Source organism: Pongo abelii, chromosome 10, assembly GCF_028885655.2.
Source record: "Pongo abelii isolate AG06213 chromosome 10, NHGRI_mPonAbe1-v2.0_pri, whole genome shotgun sequence".
NCBI lineage: Eukaryota > Metazoa > Chordata > Mammalia > Primates > Hominidae > Pongo > Pongo abelii.
In genome coordinates, this window is record NC_071995.2 from 91,464,216 (window position 1) to 91,485,906 (window position 21,691).

The window sequence follows — 21,691 nt, forward strand, 5'->3', positions numbered from 1 at the left end:
AAAGTCTCTTTTAATGTATGACAGTTCCCCTTCCCTTGTGTTTCCTCCCTTTTCTAATGTTTTTAACTCTGGGATCATGAATTAACTTTGTAACATGCTGTGGTCATTGAAGAAGTAAGGCTGTTTGTCTTGTTGAATTTCTCACATTCAGAATCGGGCTGACAGTTTTCTCCTGGTGTCATTAATGGGTTCTTCCATCACCCATACTTCCTGTAAGCTGGTAGTTTGTTGAAGAGGCTAGTCTAAATTCAGGTTCAAGTTTATTTTTTTAAATTTGTTTTTATTTTTTCTTTGTGGGTTTTATATATATATGCAAGGTTAGACCATAGGTGGTACAGTAGCTTACTTTTAAAATAAACTAATTTATTGAATGTAACTAATTTATTGAATGTGCTGAATTGGTTATTATAATCAGCAAACTACTTTTTCTTCTCTACTGCTACCTTCAAGCAAGCAGATCTGCCTTCTTTGCCCCTGGATGACATTTCAGGGAGACCTCTTAGCTTTGCGGCCATTCTCAGATGTGAGAAGAGTCTCATTTTCAGCTATGGAAAATTCTAGTTCAGTCTATATTAAACTTTAATTTCTCATCCAATTTAAATCTCCTGTCCGCTCTTCGCATCCCTATTCCTCCCCTGTCTTCTATGACAGCTGACAGGCAGGACCAGCACTGGGGAAATGGTACATGATCTGTGCTTTTACTCCATCTGGTGAACAGTCTCCACAGTGTCCCCATGGTTCATGGATAACCTTATGCATTCTTGCCCAGCCAAACAATGGTGGTGTAATTGCTGCCACAGCAACCCTCTGTCCTTGCCCTGTCACTAGAGGTCGCTCTAGTTCCTCTATACCCCTCAAACTCCAGGAGATCTGATGCAGGATTTTTGCTCCTTAGCTCAGCTAAGTCTGGGTTCTTGTTTCATGGACAGGAAGAATTAGGCACACAAACATCAAAGAGTGAGTGGAGTAGAATTTATTAAGTGAAAGGAAAGCTTTCAGCAAATAAAAGGGGACATGGCAGGAGGTGGGGGTAGTTCTATGGGAAGACAGGAAAGTTCCCCAATATGGCTGAGCCTGGGGCTTTTTATGGGCTCAGAATAGGGAGTGTGTGCTGATTGGTTTATGAGTATGCCAAAAATGGCCATAGCAAAGACACCACTCAAAGGTGGGCACAACAGTGTAGAAAACCAATTAGGAAAGGGTAGGTATATGTAAAATGGGTAAAGAGTGGGGATCAATCAAAGGAAAGTGCACCAAACGGGAAGGTGGGTTCTCAATCCCATCTGAGTATTTACCCAGGACAGTTTCTGTCTTGAAGGTTGGGTTTCACCAGGGACCTACCCCTATCTGCCTAGGCATTTGCCTGCCTCCTGCCTCTATCAGACCCTTGTCAGGTTCTCCCCAAAACTTAATTACCTTTCACTCCTGTAGTAGCACTGGGCAGGCCTACACACTCCTCCAGCCCAGCAGGCATCTGGCCAAGGAGTAAAAGTCCCTCACCTGTTTCTGGCTAGCCCCTCGATTCTCTAAGGGGTGCTCTTACTGTCCCCCTTCACTTGGCTCCATCCCATGTGGAACAGGGAATAAATGCCAGTGTGCTCTCTCTTTTTGTGAAGTCCCCCCAAAGATGCACCTGTCTTAATGAAACACCAGCCTTCTCCACTATAGGATTTTGGGAGTGACAATTCCTGGACCAGAAAGAATGACCGTGTCATAGTAAGGCCTGTGCACATGTGTGCAGATACCCTTTTTAAAATGGGGGCTACTTCCCACCCATTGTCAGCACCACTGAGGATTATCCTAAAAATAAACAGGAAAGTCCTAATCTATATTCGGACAAGTTTGTTAAGATTTACCCTTTGACTTCATTTTATAAAGTAGCTTAGCTAAACATACAGAATTTTCTAGTTTATTTTAAAATGAATGACTTAAAGAAACTATAATTTTTTTTTTTTTGAGACAGGGTCTTGTTCTGTCACCCAGGCTGTAGTGCAGTGGCATGATCACTGCTCACTGAAGCCTCAACCTCCCAGGCTCAAGAAATCCTCCCACCTCAGTCTTCCAAGGAGCTGGACTACAGATGGACACCACCATGCCCAGCTAATTTTTGCATTTTTACTAGAGATGGAGATTTCACCATGTTGCCCAGGCTGGTCTCGAACTACTAAGCTCAAGTGATTCTCCTGCCTCAGCCTCCCAAAGTGCTGGGATTATAGGTGTGAGCCACTGCACCCAGCCAAGAGAAACTCAAATACAAATGATACCCTTCAGGACATGTTTTCATGTGTCATTGGGATGTTAATAAACATCATATACAAGAGCTAACAAATTCTTATCTTTTGTCCTTACTTTAGAAGACCTCAGTGGCCTACCAAATATCAACAACAACAAAAGCAACAAAAGAAAATAATTTCTGGCAGAGCGCGGTGGCTCACGCCTGTAATCCCAGCACTTTGGGACGCCGAGGCAGGCAGATCACCTGAGGTCAAGAGTTTGAGACCGGCCTGACCAACATGGAGAAACTCCATCTCTACTAAAAATACAAAATTAGCTGGGCATGGTGGCATGCACCTGTAATCCCAGCTACTCGAGAGGCTAAGGCAGGAGAATCACTTGAACCTGGGAGGCATAGGTTGCAGGGAGCCAAGATTGTGCCATTGCACTCCAGCCTGGGCAAGAAGAGTGAAACTCCATCTCAAAAAAAAAAAAGAAAAAGAAAAAAAAATCATTTCTAAAAACAGCAGAAGACATGGAAACAGGTCCACAGTGATATATCAGCTACGTTAAACATACTCAGTCTTGTTTTCTATTTTAGCCTTTGTACATAGAAATATTTACTTGTTTGATTCACATGCTTTATTAGACACAACCTATAACCATTTTAATTGATGTGTTAAGGTCTATGTGTATTTTTTAAATTAATGGGTTTAATTGCAATTGCTGTGTAGATAATTGCTTATTCAATCCTGAAGTAGAACTAGAATTAGGAAATGAAAAGAGGGTCCACTGACTCACTACAGTCAGCTGAGCACACTCTTATTTTGCTCTCAGAGTAGAGGTGAACAATAATCTAATCAAGAACTGCATGGTGGTGAGTCAGTATTCAAAGATGAATGGGTCAAAATAAGAGTTTAAAAACATGTGAGATATGTGGATGTATATTACAATAGGTCAATTGCATCACATTAAACTTATTCTGGACATGGCTGGTTAAGTATGCTTGAATCTAAGTATTATATCTTCCAAATGTGTGTACTTAGAAAAGCTTCAGGCTCATAAAAGGATGCATGTTTGTGGAAAAAAGGAGGGAGGAATAAAAGAGGAAAAGGGGGAAGGGAAAGGAGGGAGAAAGAAAGGGAGAGAGGGAGGAAAAGCAAAATGGTTTTTACTACTTCATTTCAACCACTGAGTGAGTATAAATTGGCTAACGATTTTTTCACGGTGTGGTTAAAACGTTGATTTTAGGCCTAGTCATGTAAATGAAATAAAAGTAAGAGTTTAATTAAAATTATGTTATGGTATTAATCGAAAGGATGACAGCACAGTTTGTGTTTAAAAAAGGAATGTTAAGAGTTTGTATGTTTTTGGGGTTTTTTTTTTTTTTTGAGACAGAGTCTTGCCCTGTCACCCAGACTGGAGTGCAGTGGCTTGATCTCGGCTCACTGCAACCTCCGCCTTCTGGGTTCAAGCGATTCTCCTGCCTCACCGTCCTGAGTAGCTGGGATTACAGGCACCCACCACCACGCCCAGCTAATTTTTGTATTTTTAGTAGAGATGGGGTTTCACCATATTAGCCAGGCTGGACTCGAACTCCTGACCTCAGGCAATCTGCCTGCCTCGGCCTCCCAAAGTGCTGGGATTACAGGCGTGAGCCACTGAGCCTGGCCATGTTTTTGTTTTTAACTCTGGCATCATGAATTTACTTTGTAACATATTTAACATTCCAGAATATCAATGTCATGCCCCTCTGTGTGAAGAGAGTCCACCAACAGGCTTTGTGTGAGCAACAAGGCTGTTTATTTCACTTGGATGCAAGTGGGCTGAGTCCGAAAAGAGTGAGCAAAGGGAGATGGGGTGGGGCAGTTTTATAGGATTTGGGTAGCTAGTGGAAAATTACACTTAAAGGGGGTTGTTCTCTTGCGGGCAGGGGCGGGGGTCACAAGGTGCTCAGTGGGGAGCTCCGGAGACTTAATATCCAGGAGAAGGAATGTCACAAGGTTAACTGATCAGTCAGGGTGGGGCAGGAACAAATCACAATGGTGGAATGTCATCAGTTAAGGCAGGAACTGGCTTTTTTCATTTATTTTGTGGTTTTTCAGTTGCTTCAGGCCATCTGGATTTATAAGTGCAGGTCACAGGGGATATGATGGGGGCTCAGAGGCCTGACAATCAAGTAATTGCTTTGTTCTCTTGGAAACTCCATTTACCAAGTCACTTGAATATAGTTACAAATGTATTTAAACACAAAGACATGGTAGTTAATAGAAAGGAAATGTTCCATTAAGAAATACAATGTAGAATGCATGTTTAAAGCAAACTTGTAGAAATAGAATTTCAGGGCAGGACAGTACTTCGGTCATTCTTCTCAATTCTGTGTCACGTGCAGATTTCAGAGTTATTTTTTGCGTAAGTCTGAGTCTTGGATACAGATGCTGCAGAGAGGGTCACAGCCATGGTCTTGTGGGGCTCACATAGAGGCTGCATCCCTTGAACTGCCCTCCCCCTTCTCCCCCCACTGCACAGGAATATCGTTCAACCTGTTGTGAATTTGCCATGTGGTGTTGTCACCCTTCCTTCATTTCAGTCCCTTGGAATAATCTACAAGGACATGGAAAGAGATGAGAAACTGTCTCATGGCCAAAGTAACCCTTCTCTTCAGGGTGTTCCTATGGTATTTCATTTTGTTTTGTATTTTATTTATTTATTTATTTATTGTTCATTTATTTTTTTGAGACAGAGTCTCACTCTGCCGTCCAGGCTGGAGTGCAATGGTGTGATCTCTGCCCACTGCAACCTCCACCTCCTGGGTTCAAGCAATTCTCCTGCCTCAGCTTCTAGAGTAGCTGGGATTATAGGTGCCTGCCACCACACCTGGCTAAATTTCGTATTTTTAGTAGAGACAGAGTTTCACCATACTGGCCAGGCTGGTCTTGAACTCCTGACCTCAGGTGATCTGCCGGCCTCAGCCTCCCAGAGTGCTGGGATTACAGGCATGAGCCACTGCACCTGGCCTATTTTATTTTATTTTTTGAGACAGAGTCTTACTCTGTCACCCAGGCGGGAGTGCAATGCATGATATCGGCTCACTGCAACCTCTGCCTCCCGGGTTCAAGCGATTTTCCGCCTCAGCCTCCCAAGTAGCTGGGATTACAAGTGTGTGCCACCACGCTTGGCTAATTTTGTATTTTTAGTAGAGATGGTGTTTCACCATGTTGATCAAGCTGGTCTCGAACTCCTGACCTCTGGTGATCCACCCACCTTGGCTTGCCAAAGTGCTGGGATTACAGATGTGAGCCACCATGCCTGGTCCCCTCTGGTATTTTATATGACCGTATTGCACTGATCACATTGATCATTTTAATTTCTTGCCCCTAAAATATTCACTCCATATAAATTGAGTTCATATTCATTTTGGAATCCTCATTGAACAGGCTTTCTTGTACGCCCATAGCGGTCAAGGTCTGTGTTAGATATTACATTTAAAATTGAACAAAGTAGATGTAGTCCTTAAATTTTGGAAGGGTTGCTGGCATCTGAGGAAGACAGTCATTATCTAAATCAACAGGAAAAACAGAAGATTGCAAGTTGTATTATGAAGGAAGAGACCAGGGTTCCAGGGGCTAGAACAATAGGAGAGGCAGAATTAAACTGAGGATTTAGCAAAGCTTCTTTGAGGAACCAACATTTAACTTGAGGCCCACAACTAGGAGCTATTCAGGTTATTCAGGCTTTGAGTGAAAAGAGGAATGTGCCTGCCATATGGGGCACCACATGGGCAGCTGGGGGCAACTGGACCTGGAATACATTGGGCAAGGAGTGAGTGATGGGGAAGGGTCAGGGCCCAGGGGCTGTGGGGCCTTAGAGGCCACATTAGGGATTTTGTATTTTATCCCAAGTGCAAACCATTTAAAGTTTGAAGCAGGTAAGTTGCAGTGGTTCATACCTGTAATCTCAGCACTTTGGGAGGCTGAGGCAGGAAGATCGATTGAGGCCAGAAGTCCAAGATCAGTCTGGGCAATATGGTGAGACCCCCCTGTCATCGCTATAAAAAATTTGTTTTTCAAAACATTAGCGGGCCTGGTGCCACATGCTATAGTCCCAGCTACTTGGGAGGTTAAAGCAGGAGGATCACCTGAGCCCAGAAGTTTGAGGCTGCAATGATCCATGATTGTGCCTCTGCACTCCAGCCTTGGTGACATAGCAAGACTGCATCTCAAAAACAAATAAGTAAATAAAAAATAAAGTTCAAAGTTGGCAATTGATGTGATTTGCATACCCTGCCTTGTATTCACTGGCCAGTATTGAATATTTAGAAATAAACTAAACATGAACAATGAATCAATTATACAGTTCATCTATGCCATTCCCTAGTTTTACCAACCACAGGCAATTAGATTAATGTAATATAGTTTGTTCTTAGAAAATATGTAGTAGAGGACGGGCATGGTGGCTCACGCCTGTAATCCCAGCACTTTAGGAGGCCAAGGCAGGCAGATTACCTGAGGTCAGGAATTCAAGACCAACCTGGCCAACATGGTGGAACCCCGTCTCTACCAAAAATACAAAAATTAGTCGGGCTGTGGTGGTGGGTGCCTGTAATCCCACCTACTCGGGAGGCTGAGGCAGGAGAATCACTTGGACATGAGAGGTGGAGGTTGCAGGGAGCCAAGATCGTGCCATTGCACTCCAGCCTGGGCAACAGGGCCAGACTCAGTCTCAGGAAAAAAAAAAAAAAAAAGCTGGGCGTGGTGGCTCATGCCTGTAATCCCAGCACATTGGGAGGCTGAGGTGGGCGGATCACCTGAGATCAGCAGTTTGAGACCAGCCTGGCCAACATGGTGAAATCCTGTCTCTACTAAAAGTACAAAAATTAACTGGGTGTGGTGGTGGTGGGCGCCTGTCATCCCAGCTACTCAGGAGGCTGAGGCAGGAGAATCACTTGAATATGGGAGGCAGAGGTTGCAGTGAGCCAAAATTGCACCATTGCACTCTAGCCTGGGCAATAGAGAGAGACTCCATCTCAAAAAAAAAAAAAAAGAAAGAAAGAAAAGAAAAGAAAACATGTAGTAGAAATTTGTTGATTATTTTTTTTTTGAGATGGAGTTTCGCTCTTGTTGCCCAGGCTGGAATGCATTATGCGATCTCGGCTCACTGCAACCTCCTCCTCCTCTCCTACTTCAGCCTCCCGAGTAGCTGGGATTACACGCATGCACCACCACGTCCAGCTAATTTTTTTGTACTTTTAGTAGAGATGGGGTTTCTCCATGTTAGTCAGGCTGGTCTCCAACTTCCGACCTCAGGTGATCCACCAGCCCTCAGTCTCCCAAAGTGCTGGGATTACAGGCGTGAGCCACCACACCTGGCTGTTGATTTTTAGTCACTCACCATTCCCTTTCCTTTTCTACTAATCCCTCATTTTATTTTGGATAAGTACACTGTGATGGTTAATTATATGAGTCAACTCGACTGAGCTAAGAGATACTAGGATAGCCAGTAAAACATCATTTCTGGATGTGTCTGTGAGAGCGATCCCAGAAGAGATTAGCATTTGAATCAGTAATGGAGTGAAGAAGATCTGCCCTCACCAGTGTGAGTGTTCAGAGCACAAATGAAACAAAAAGGCAGAGGAGGGGTGACATCACTTTCTCTTCTTGAGCCAGGACATCTATCTTCTCTTGTCCTTGGACATCGGAGTTCATCATTCTCAGGCCTTTGGACTCTAGAACTTGCACCAGGGCTCCCACCACCCCATCCCAGTTCTCAGTCCATCAATCTCGGACTGGGATTTGCACCATTGGCTTCTCTGCTTCTCAAGCCTTTGGCCTCAACTGAATTATATCACTGGCTTTCCAGGTTCTCCAGTTTGCATCTTTCATTTCTTTCTTGGCCATTTGGGAGTCTATAAATTTTTTACACTTCCTTTCCAAGAAATCGAATACAGGGCTGCCAATTGGGCACACCCTCAATGAGTATGGCTGATGCTACTTGCCATGACAATGTTGCCTGGTTTCCTAATGTTAACGTTAGCTCCTACCTTCTAAGTTGGGTCACTGAAGTCCACCTTTATAAGTGGGTGTGTTCTGGAAATAGCTGTTTTTCTGTAGACACAGTATCTGTGATCCCTGTATTGGATCCACTGAGTTATAATACTCTCCTAAATCTCACTATGGGAGGCTAGTCTATGTAATTGAACTATTGGAACTTCTGCCTCAAGAGCTAAAACCCAGCTCTACCCAACTAGAGCCCTGTGAAGTCTTAGCATTCCTCTTCCTGGGGGCCTAAAGACTCTCTATTAATCCCCAAATTGCTGTCTAGGGCTCTACTCTAAAAAGATGAACAGGCTGGGAGCAGTGGCTCACGCTTGTAATCCCAGCACTTTGGGAGGCTGAGGCGGGTGGATCACTTGGGGTTAGGAGTTCAAGACCAGCCTGACCAACATGGTGAAACCCCATCTGTACTAAAAATACTAAAACTAGTATGGCCTGGGGGCGTGCAGCTGTAATCCCAGCTACTCAGGAGGCTGCGGGAGGAGAATCACTTAAACCCAGGAGGTGGAGGTTGCAATGGACCAAGATCTCACCACTGTACTCCAGCCTGAATGACAGAGAGAGACTTCGCCTCAAAATAAAATAAAATAAAATAATAAAAAGATGAACATTCATAAGCAAGTTCCATGCTAACTTGAGGCATTACCTCTTCATGGAGGCCTTTACTGACATGCTTCATCTGTAAACTGGACTGTCTTAGATATTAGCATTGGATACATTTATGTCAAGTCTGCCCCTTCCCTTTGAACACCAACTTGGACCACTTGCTAGCATCCTTGGGGGTCTGAGTCATAGTCATGTCATGTGCCCCATCCTGGCTCCAACCGCTACTTTCTCCCCACCAGCCAGTCACCAGGTCCCTGCATGCCTTGAGGCTGACCTACTAGATTATGACATCTGTCCTTTTTCCTCGGTTATTAATGTCTCAATTAAATATAATTTTTATTGATTTGAACTTTCAAGCAAATAAAAAAATTGTTTTGCTTCTTTGAAATCTCCTTCTTTGAGGTCAAAAAATGATAATGCACAAATCTTTTTCTTTCCTTCTTTTTTTTTTTTTGAGATGGAGTCTCGTTCTGTCTGTCACCCAGGCTGGAGTGCAGTGGCATGATCTCGGCACATTGCAACCCCCACCTCCTGGGTTCAAGCAATTCTCCTACCTCAGCCTCCCAAGTAGCTGGGATTACAGGCATGTGCCACCACGCCTGGCTAATTTTTGTATTTTTAGTAGAGATGGGGTCTCACTATGTTGGGCAGGCTGGTCTCAAACTCCTGACCGCAGGTGATCTGCCCACTTCAGCCTCCCAAAGTGCTGGGATTAGAGGTATGAGCCACCATGCCTGGCTGACTTACTTTTTTTTTTTTAAACTTTTAAAATTTTTAATATAGGTGGGATCTCAGTATGTTTGCCCAGGCTGATCTGAAACCCCTGGCCTCAAGTGATTCTCCTGCCTCAGCTTCCCAAATTGCTGGGATTCCAGATGTGAGCCACCATGCCTGTTTTTTGTTTGTTTGTTTGTTTTTGTTTTGTTCTGTTTTGTTCTGGTAACTCTCATAGCTTTTATTGTTTTCCTGTCCAGGATTCAAACATTTCAATCCAAGTTAGATACTGAATTAAAATCATTTTGGCAAGGCAAAGCAAGTATCCCTTAAAATTTAAACCAGAAAAAAAATTGTCGGATATTTCAATGGATTTTCATACTTTAGGTCAAGTATATTTCTTTGAATTTAGATATGTGGAAATACTGTGGCATTTGGTTTACAAACTAGGCCATTCTGTAAGACCGTAATGTGGACAGAAATTTCTGTAGAATGTAGCAGCATGGGGAAGCAAGTGATTTTTTGCCAAGCTTACTCCAGGTACTTAAACATGGCCCAATTCTGCAGTGAAGGAGAAAAGCATAATTAAAATTTTCTAACCTTGTACCTTCTTCTTCTGTTCTTATGCACAAAATTACACTCCCAACTATGCCCTTTATACCTCTTTTCCAACCTCTGCACTTCCAGGGTATGACTATGATGTTTGATTTCATCTGTCCAGAAATGTATCAGGCAGATTCCAAAATTCTGAGAGAGGAAACCATTCTTTTTTTAGGAAATGTTATTCTCCTTTTTTTTTTTGAGATGGAGTTTTGCTCTTGTTGCCCAGGCTGGAGTGCAGTAGCGTGATCTGGGCTCACTGCAACCTCCGCCTTCCGGTTTCAAGCGATTCTCCTGCCTCAACCTCCCAAGTAGCTGGGATTACAGGTGTCTGCCACTACACCCAGCTAATTTTTGTATTTTTAGACGGGGTTTCACCATGTTGGCCAAGCTGGTCTCGAACTCTTGACCTCGTGATCCACAGGCCTCAGCCTCCCAAAGTGCTGGGATTACAGGCGAGAGCCACCACACCCGGTCGGAAATATTATTCTCTATTGGCACTTGGAACAAATCATTTACAAGCTCAAAATGTTTCCATAATAAATTTTAGAAAAGAAAAGAAAAAAAAAGATCAAGTTGCACATCAGGAAGTTTTTCAGAGAAAATATTATCACTGCAAATCACTAGTCATGTTTTATTGCCTCGGCAAAACAAATGAATAAGAAATATTTGTTCCCATAAAAGCACAACTGTGATTGCAAGAATTCTGAAATTTCATTTGGTTGCTAGTGGAATGAGTCTGACCATTAATCTCTGGACTATGACCCTTTTCGTACGTTAGGATTTGACGTCAACCCGAAAATAGGAGGATTAGCCACATTTTTGAATTCTAGAAGTTTGGCTAGTTCATAAGCACTATCCAAGTTCTTTTGGTGAGGACTAACCTCTAATTTTTTAAATCTTGCCCAAATTCCTATCTAAGAGGTCTGGGGAGTCATGCCCTACAAATCATAAATTCTCATCAGATGGGTTTTATTCAACCCTATATATCATGATTTACTTTCCAACCTGACTCTGGCATAACATTAGGAGACAAAGAAGAAAATCAAAATATTTTACCCCCAAAACATGTTTCTTGTCATATTTTCAAATGGCCCTGCAAAGCTGTTCTTTGTGGGGGAAAATTTGCATCTGTAAAGAATCTCTATTAATATAGTTAGATCTTTTTCTTCCAGACCCTCCCAATCCTAAAGAGATTAACTAAAATCTGAATAGAAAACATTTGTCACCTATTGTCTCTAAAGGCAGCCACTATAAGATTTCAAAAGAACTTTGGTCTCCACAATCTTTTATCTTAACCTGAACATCCCCTTTCTGTTTATCCCAGGTCTTTAGACAAACTCAACCAATTGTTAAACAGAAAGTGTTTAAATTCACCTATAGCTCCCACTTTGAGTTGTTTCACCTTTCTGGACCAAACCAACGTATTTCTTAAATATATTTGATTGATTGATGCCTCTCTAAAATGTATAAAACCAAGCTGTGCCCTGACCTCCTTGGGCACATGGTCTCACATGTTCTGAGGGCTGTGTCACGGGCCATGGTCACTCATATTTGGCTCAGAATAAATCTCTTCAAATATTTTACAGAGTTCGACTCTTTTTGTCTACAGGTGAATGGTGGTTTTTAGATAGCAAGTTTTAGAAAATTGAAAACTGTTTGACCACTCACTTGGTCGTTCTTTATTGTTTCAGCCTTTGAGTGTAGATTGCCCTGACTAGTGTTCCAGTTCACTGTTCCCGTAGAAAGGTGATATTTCTTTTCTTTTTTTTTCTCTTAAATAATATGTTATTTATTTTTGCTTGTTTGGGAGTTGCTTTTTGTTTTGCTTTCTGTTTTTTTTTTTTTTTTACTTTAACTTCTGGGATACATGTGTAGAATGTGCACTTTTGTTACATAGGTATACATGTGCCATGGTGTTTTGCTGCTCCTATCAACCCATCATCTAGGTTTAAGCCCTGCATGTGTTAGGTATTTGTCCTAATGCTCCCCCTCCCCTTAACCCCCACACCCCAAAAGGCCCCGATGTGTGATGTTCCCCTCCCTGTGTCCATGTGTTCTCATTGTTCAACTCCCACTTATGCGTGAGAACAGGCAGTGTTTGGTTTTCTGTTCCTGTGTTAGTTTCCTGAGAATGATGGCTTCCAGCTTCATCTGTGTCCCTCCAAAGGACATGAACTCATTCTTTTTTATGGCTGCATAGTATTCCATGGTGTATATGTGCCACATTTTCCTTATCCAGTCTATCATTGATGGGCATTTGGGTTGGTTCCAAGTCTTTACTATTGTAAACAGTGCTGCAATAAATATACATGTGCATGTGTCTTTATAGTAGAATAATTTATAATCCTTTGGGTATATACCCAGTAATGAGATTGCTGGGTCAAATGGTATTTCTGGTTCTAGATCCTTGAGGAATTGCTACACTGTCTTCCACAACGGTTGAACTAATTTACACTCCCACCAACAGTGTAAAAGTATTCCCATTTCTCCACTGCCTCGCCAACATCTGTGGTTTCCTGACTTTTTAATAATTGCCATTCTAACTGGCATGAGACCATATTCCACTATGGTTTTGATTTGCATTTCTCTAATGACCAGTGACAATGAGCTTTTTATCATATGTTTGTTGGCCACATAAACATCTTCTTTTGAGAAGTGTCTGTTCATATCCTTCGCCCACTTTTTGATGGGGTTGTTTTTTTCTTGTGAATTTGTTTAAGTTCCTTGTAGATTCTGGATACTAGACCTTTGTCAGAAGGAAAGATTGCAAAAATTTTCTCCCATTCTGTAGGTTGCCTGTTCACTCTGATGATAGTTTCTTCTGCTGTGCAGAAGCTTTTTAGTTTAATTAGATCCCATTTGTCAATTTTGGTTTTTGTTGCCATTGTTTTTGGTGTTTTAGTCATAAAGTTTTAACCCATGCCTACGTCTTGAATGGTATTGCCTAGGTTTTCTTCTAGGGTTTTTATGGTTTTAGGTTTTACATTTAAGTTAATTTTTGTATAAGGTATAAGGAAGGGGTCCGGTTTCTGTTTTCTGCATAGGGCTAGCCTGTTTTCCCAGCACCATTTATTAAATAGGGAATCCTTCCCCATTGCTTGTTTTTGTCAGGTTTGTCAAAGATCAGATGGTTGTAGATGTGTGGTGTTTTTCTGAGGTCTCTGTTCTGTTCCATTGGTCTATATATCTGTTTTGGTACCAGTACTATGCTGTTTTGGTTACTGTAGCCTTGTAGTATAGTTTGAAGTCAGGTATCATGATGCCTCCAGCTTTGTTGTTTTTGCTTAAGATTGTCTTGGCTATACGGGCTCTTTTTTGGTTCCATATGAAATTTAAAGTAGTTTAGAAAGGTGATATTTCTTAAGGATGGTGTGATGGTTAATATCGAGTGTCAACTTGATTGGAATGAAGGATGCAAAGTATTGTTCCTGGGTGCCTCTGTGAGGGTGTTGCCAAAGGAGATTAATATTTGAGTCAGTGGACTGGGAGAGACAGACCCACCATCAATCTGGGTGGGTACCATCTAATCAGCTGACAGCATGGCTAGGATAAAGCAAGTAGAAGGTCTGGACATAGTGTCTCTTGCCTGTAATCCCAGCACTTTGGGAGGCCAAGGTGGGCAGATCATCTGAGGTCAGTTCAAGAGCAGCCTGACAAACATGCTGAAACCCCGTCTGTAGTAAATATACAAAAATTAGCCAGGCGTGGTGGTGGGCACTTGTAATCCCAGCTACTCATAAGGCTGAGGCAGGAGAATCACTTGAATCCAGGGGGCAGAGGTTGAAGTGAGCCGAGATCACACCATTGCACTCCAGCCTGGGTAATAGAGCGAGACTCAGTCTCAAAAAAAAAAAAAAAAAAAAAAGGCAGGCAGAAGAACATGGAATGACTAGACTGGCCTCCATCTTTCTCCCATGCTGGATGTTTCCTGCCCTCGAACATCAGACTCTAAGTTCTTTAGCTTTTGGACTCTTGGACTTACACCATTGGTTTGCCAGGGGCTCTCAGGCTTTCGGGTACAAACTGAAGACTTCACTGTCAGCTTCCCTACTTTTGAGGTTTTGGGACTTAGACTGGCTTCCTTGCTCCTCAGCTTGCAGACAGCCTATTGTGGGACTCACCATGTGATCGTGTGAGTCAATACTCCTTCATAAACTCCGTTTCATATATACATCTATCCTATTAGTCCTGTCCCTCTAGAGAACCCTGACTAATACAGATGGAGAGTGGGATACAATTTTCCCAACTCACTCTACAGAGCCTTCTGTCACACATACATAAAAATGTGTATCCTCATCTGGAAGGGGGAAGTCAAGTTTATATACTGATTAAAATTTGTCAACACACCATAAAAATTCATGGAATAGTACTGTGCCATGCTTTCAGGTACAGAACTATTGTCTTAGGTCTGGTTTGAAAAAGCAGCTTACTCTGGCTAAGAAGGAAGGTTTCCTTGACAAATAAAAAACCAATCTTTGTGGCTGAGGGTCTTGGCTGGTTAGTGTAGGCCAGTGTTTTCAAAGTGCCTTACAAATGAGATGAGTTTTAGTACTATATAGACACAGCAATAGCTAAAATAGTTATCCAGTGATTTATTTCCAAATTCTCTTTAATCCTTCTGATTACATCAAGAAGAAAATTTTGATTTGGTACTGCTACTTTTTTTTTTCTTTTAACCACTTCTCTGGGTTTTTTTGTTTGTTTGTTTTTTGTTTTTTATTGGTGCTGCACAAATTAAACCACTTCTCTTCTTAAGAATGACAGAGAGAGAAGGTGCAAGGAAGCCTTAGGCTCAGAGCTTTCAGTAGACAATCCTGTCTTATTAGGATTTAATAACAGTGTTTTGCTTTTGTTGTGATTAGTTTTACAATTACCTTCCCTTTCTGACAAATGACACCAGTCATGTAACATATTGGTGGAGCACATGGCAGCTTGCTTCTCCCAGAGCGAGGGTTGGGGAGTGGGGACCAATGATGGAAGTGAGTCTTTTTATTACCTAATTTCAAAATGACATCCTATCACTCTATCATATTCTTCTTTTTTTTTTTTTTTTTTGAGACAGAGTCTTGCTCTGTTGCCCAGGCTGGAGTGCAGTGGCGCGATCTCGGCTCAGTGCAAGCTCCACCTCCCGGGTTCATGCCATTCTCCTGCCTCAGCCTCCTGAGTAGCTGGGACTACAGGTGCCCACCACCACACCTGGGTAATTTTTTGTATTTTTAGTAGAGACCGGGTTTCACTGTGTTAGTCAGGATGGTCTCGATCTCCTGACCTCGTGATCCATCTGCCTCGGCCTCCCAAAGTGCTGGGATTACAGGTGTGAGCCACCGCACCCGGCTCACTCTACCATATACTATTTGTTAGAAGCAAGTCATAAGTTGAGTCAACACTCAGGAGAGGGGGATCACACAAGGACATGAATACCAGGAAGCAGTGATCATTTGGGCCATTTCAGAAGTGCTTGCCACAGGGATATATTGCAATTGCTGTTTTCCTTCTTTTCTCCAAGAAATAATATGCTCCATGGGAACAGAGATAGTGTCTTGTTCATTGGGAGTATTCCTAGCACTGGACATAGTGCCTGAGACTTAAACTGCTCATAAATGTTTCTTTGAAGGAAACAAAAAAGGAAGGAAGGGAGGGAGGAAAGGAGGGAGGGAGGCACGAAGGAAGGGAGGAAATGAATCAGCATGAGAAGATCAGGGCACTTTGCTAATCCATACAAAACAGGAGATGGTTCTTTGGGGAAGGAAAACTCAACCATAAGAAGGATTGTGAAGAACGGAGTCAGTACTTTTATTTCTTTCCTAGTCTTGAGGATAAATGAGCTTCTAGGGAAGTGGAAGCACTCTGTGAAGAGACAACGCCCACCATCTTGCTCCCAGGGTAGCTTCTGTGGATGGTGAAGAGCTGAGCTATAAAATAGCACAATGTGTTACCCATGGAAGGGCAGTCCTGGTTGAGGTTCTTAATTGTGAATGTACAGACTTTGTTGAATGAATTGTGATAACCTCCAATTATCAGGAAAGAACCAATTAGGGAGAACTCCTTGGTGCTTTTTTTCACTTGCACTTGCAGACTGCAGCAAGAAGTTACACTGAATGCATATAGACTGCTAGACTGCTTTGGCATTTAAAATTATAGAATAAACATATCACTTTGTTAGCATAATTCTTTTCGTGTGTGTTGGTGGGGTGACAGCATCTTACTCTGTTGCTCTGGCTGGAGTGCAGTGGCACAATCTCAGCTCACTGCCTCAAGAGTTTCTTGAGGCACCTCGACCTCTGTTCAAGGGTTTCTCCTGCTTTAGCCTTCCGACTTGACCTCTGTTCAAGGGTTTCTCCTGCTTCAGCCTTCTGAGTAGCTGGGATTACAGGTGGCTGCCACCATGCACTAATTTTTGTATTTTTAGTAGAAATGAGGTTTCACCATCTTGGCCAGGCTGGTCTTGAACTCCTGACCTCAAGTGAGTGATCTGCTCACCTCGGCCTCCCAAACTGCTGGGATTACAGGTGTAAGCCACCATGCTCAGCCTTTGCTAGCATAATTTTAATGGCTCCATAATATTTAATCTAACAGATATGGCATAAGCTGTTTGGTCATTACTCTCCTGTTGCATTTATGGGTTGTATCCATTTTCTTTTCTTTTTTTTTCTTTTTTTTGAGACAGAGTCTCACTGTTGCCCAGGCTGGAGTGCAGTGGCGTGATCTCGGCTCACTGCAACCTCCGCCTCCTGGGTTCAAGCAATTCTCCTGCCTCAGCCTCCCAAGTAGCTGGGATTACAGGCATGCACCCCCACACCTGGCTGATTTTTCTGTTTTTAGTAGAGACGGGGTTTCACCATGTTGGCCAGGCTGGTCTCAAACTCCTGACCTTAGGTGATGCACCCGCCTCGGCCTTCCAAAGTACTGGGATTACAGGCATGAGCCACTGCGCCCGGCTGGGTTGTATCCATTTTCAACCGTTATATAAAATGCTTCAATAAATGCTTTTGTAAACTTATCTTTTCACAATTGTATAAATATCTCCTTAGGTTGAATTCCTAGAAATGGAATTGCAGGGTAAAGAGTATGCACTCTGTGTGTGTGTGTGCATATGTATTTGTGTATACTGTCAAATTGCCCCCAGAAATGATGTACAAACTTTCATTCCCAATTTATAGATGTTTATACACATTTGATGAGACAAGATTTTAGCTGGACTGGGTGCAGTGGCTCACATCTATAATCTCAACACTTTGGGAGGCTAAGGAGGGAGGATCCCTTGAGTCCAGGAGTTTGAGATCAGCCTGGGCAACATAGGGAGACCCCATCTCTCTCTCTCTCCATATTTTTTTTTTTTTTTTTTGAGATGGAGTTTTTGCTCTTGTTGCCCAGGCTGGAGTGCAATGGCGTGATCTCGGCTCACCGCAACCTCCGCCTCGCAGGTTCAAGCAATTCTCCTGCCTCAGCCTCCCGAGTAGCTAGGATTACAGGCATGTGCCACCACACTTGGCTAATTTTTTTGTATTTTTAGTAGAAACGGGGTTTCTCCATGTTGGTCAGGCTGGTCTTGAACTCCTGACCTCAGATGATCCGCCCACCTTGGCCTCCCAAAGTGCTGGGATTACAGGTGTCAGCCACCATGCCTGGCCTCTGTCTCTATATTTTAACTTTTTTGTTTAAAAAAGGTTTTAGCTGTTTTTTAAAGTTGCCAATCTGGTAGCTGAAAAATAACATTGTTTTGTTTGTATGTTATGGTCATTAATGCTCCCCCACCTCCCCCGAGCACATGATAAGATATGATTTTATGAGCTGGGCGTGGTGGCTCATACTTGTAATCCTAGCACTTTGGGAGGCTGAGGCAGGCAGATTGCCTGAGCTTGGGAGTTTGAGACCAGCATGGGCAACATGGCAAAACCCCATTTCTACTAAAAATACAAAGAAAATTAGCTGGGCTTGGTGGCACATGCTTGTAGTCCCAGCTACTAGGGAGGCTGAGGCATGAGAATCGCTTGAACCTGGGAGGCAGCAGAGGTTGCAGTGAGCCGAGATCACACCACTGCACTCCAGCCTGGGCAACAGAGTGAGACTCTGTCTCAAAAACAAAAACAAACAAAAAAAAGATTTAATTTTATGGCCCTTGAGGTTAGGCGGGGCCATGTGACCTGGTCTAGTCATTGAGTTGTGAATAGCAATGGTATGTGTCACTTCCGGGTTGAGCAAGACCCTTCAGAGCTCTCTTTCACTTCTGCTATTGATTACCAACAATGTTTCAGAAAATGGCCTGGGTCCCATAATTGATTAACATAAACATATTCTATCCAGTTTGATAGAACAACATGGAATAAAGACTCCAAGTAAGGCGTGATGAGTATGAACAAAAAATATAACTTCTTTGTTGTAAGCCACTGAGACTTAGGGTTGAGCGTTATGACAGCATTATCTACACCATCCTGACTAATACATTAAACATCTTTGCTCACTACTGAGACTAAACACATTTTCCTGTATTTATTGACCATTTGGACTTCCCTTTTTGTGAATTTTCTGCTCACGTCCTTGCATGTTAACTTTTTAAACATATGACACTCAGCTACACATTTGTTAAGCCTGGACCTGATCATCACTGAAGTATCAGGGAGAAAGATGAAGTCTGCGAACTAAGAAAAATAGATGTATCACAGTAGTCTCTAACACCCAGGGCAAGATTTTTCCAATCTACCTTTAAGGATCTGAAAATCCTTTGCCACAAATTGTTTTTTTTAAAGCCATGTGCTTTCATTCAACGATAATGTCAAAAATAATAGAAGCATATTTTGGATCATTTGAATGGCCACTTTATAACTGAAGGATGTTATTTACTTTTATGATCAGAATGGTTTCTTATGGGCATCAATACCACTACTTTTATCCACACAGACTCAGAAGAAAAAAACAAATGTGAACATAACACATAATGTAATGTTTTTGCACCAAGTGAGGGACAAGTGGTATTTCTTTCAGCATATTGTACACAGTAAGATCAGAGGTTGCACGGCAGAACTACTAAAGAAAATTGTGGGAGCACTGGGTCACCCCACAGTCTGCAAGCAGGCTCAGCTCAAAAGAATCTGGCCCAGAACACAGCACCACTTTCACATTATCACTTGCCTCAGTTATGGTCCTTTGCTTGCAAACAACAGACATAGATTCTGACTAATTCGAGCAATAACGAACTGATTGGAATAATACAAGAAAACACAGAATTCAAGCAACAAAAAGAACAAATCAGGCTCAAAAAGAACCAGACTAGGGGATCTCCAGGGGCTTCAGTACCAGAAATTCCTGAATCAGTACATTTTGGATGCTGCCAAGAAAATGACTCAATGACACAATTCAGTCTTCTTTTTTTTTTTTTGTTTTTGTTTTTGTTTTTGAGACAGGCTCTTGCTCTGTTGCCCAGACAGGAGTGCAGTAGCCCTATCATGTCTCACTGCATCCCTGAACTCCTGGGCTCAAGAAAATCTCTTGCCTCAGCTTCTTGAGCAACTAGGACTATAGGTGCATGCCACCAAGCCCGGCTAATTGTTTAAAATTTATTTTTTGTGGAGACAGGATTTCGCTAAATTGCCCCGCAATCCTCCTGACTCAAACTTCCAAAGTATTGGGATTACAGGCGTGAGCCACATTGCTGTGTCCATCAACCCCAGTCTTCTATCTGTGCGTCTTTATGTTCTAGATTCAAATTTCTGGCTTCATTTGGGTCATATGCTCTTCATATGAGTGGGGTAGGGGGAGGATGTTTGAGACTTCAAAATACTCAAGACATCTAGATGCTTAATGAAAAAAAAAAAAGTTGTTACGGTGGGGCGCGGTGAGTTCACACCTGTAATCCCAGCACTTAGGAAGGCCAACACAGAAGGATTGCTTGAGTTCAGGAGTTCAAGATCAGCCTGAGCAACATGGCAAAACCCCATCTCTACAAAAATACAAAAACTAGCCATGCATGGTGGTGTGCATCTGTAGTCCCAGATACTCGGGGGACTGAGACGGGAAGATTGCTTGAGCCTGGGAGGTCGAGGCTCCAATGAGGTGAGATAGCACCATTGCACTCCAGCCTGGGCTGAGATCCCGTCTCAAAAAAAAAAAAAAAAAAGTTTATATATCTCAAAGAATGTGTGAGTTATTAAGGGCCACTCCTCACTCCTAGAAGGTATATGGGATTTAATCCTTCCTGAACAGAAGAGTGGATGGAATCTTTTTCTTATAGAGACCTTTTCTTTTCTTGCTTTCTATTTTTTATTTTTATTTTTTTTTTTTTTTTGAGAGATGGAGTCTTGCTCTGTCACCCAGGCTGGAGTGCAGTGGCGCAATCTTGGCTTACTGCAACCTCCACCTCCCAGATTCAAGTGATTCTCCTGCCTCAGCCCCCACCAGTAGCAGGTACAGGCGTGCGCCACCATGCCCAGCTAATTTTTGTATTTTTATTAGAGATGGGGTTTTGCCGTGTTGGCCAGGCTGGTCTCAAACTCCTGACCTCAGGTGATCCACCCACATCGGCCTCCCAAAGTGTTGGAATTACAGGTGTGAGCCACCGTGCCCAGCCCATCTTATTTTATTTATTTATTTATTTATTTAAGACAGGCTCTCACTCTGTTGCCCAGGCTGGAGTGCAGTGGCATGGCCATAGCTCATTGCAGCCTTGAAATCCTGACCTCAAGCTTTCCTCCTGTGTTGGCCTCCCAAAGTGCTAAGATTGGGAGCCACTGTGAGCCACTGTTCCCACCTGCTATGAACATCTATGTCCATATTTGTACATGTAGACATAAGTTGTCAATTGAGAAAGACGGTTAGGTAATGGTTGGACTGCAATTTTCTCAACTGCCTGGAATGTGTAAGTCTCTCAGTCTTTGCTAAGGAGCTCTGTGTGCATGTTGGAACTTGCCTTTAACATTCAGCCAGGCAGTTTTCAACTCTGACTTAGCATTCACTTCCTGCTAGTGTAGTTTCAAGATCAGCCAGAGGTGAGAGTTCAGGGCCTTCTCAATTCTTTCCTGAACTTGTACACAGCCCTGGGCATGCATATAGTTCTACTCATTTGTATTGCTTTCTTTTTTTCTTTTTTTTGAGACTGAGTTTCGCTCTTGTTGCCCAGGCTGGAGTGCAGTGGTGCAATCTCAGCTCACCTCAATCTCCGCCTCCCAGACTCAAGTGATTCTCCTGCCTCAGCCTTCCTGAGTAGCTGGGATTACAGGCATATACCACCACGCCCGGCTAATTTTGTATTTTTAGTAGAGATGGGTTTCTCCATGTTGGTCAGGCTGGTCTCAAATTCCCAACCTCAGATGATCCACCCACCTTGGCCTCCCAAAGTGCTGGGGATTACAGGCATGAGCCACTGTGCCCAGCTTCATTTGTATTGCTTTCTAGACTCCCAGGAATCTATCACAGCATGTCAAAGCCCCCTGTGGACATCTCATTCCCCTTCTTTTCCTTTTTTAAATTTTTTTCAGTATTCTATTATTTTGCCCCCATGTTTATCT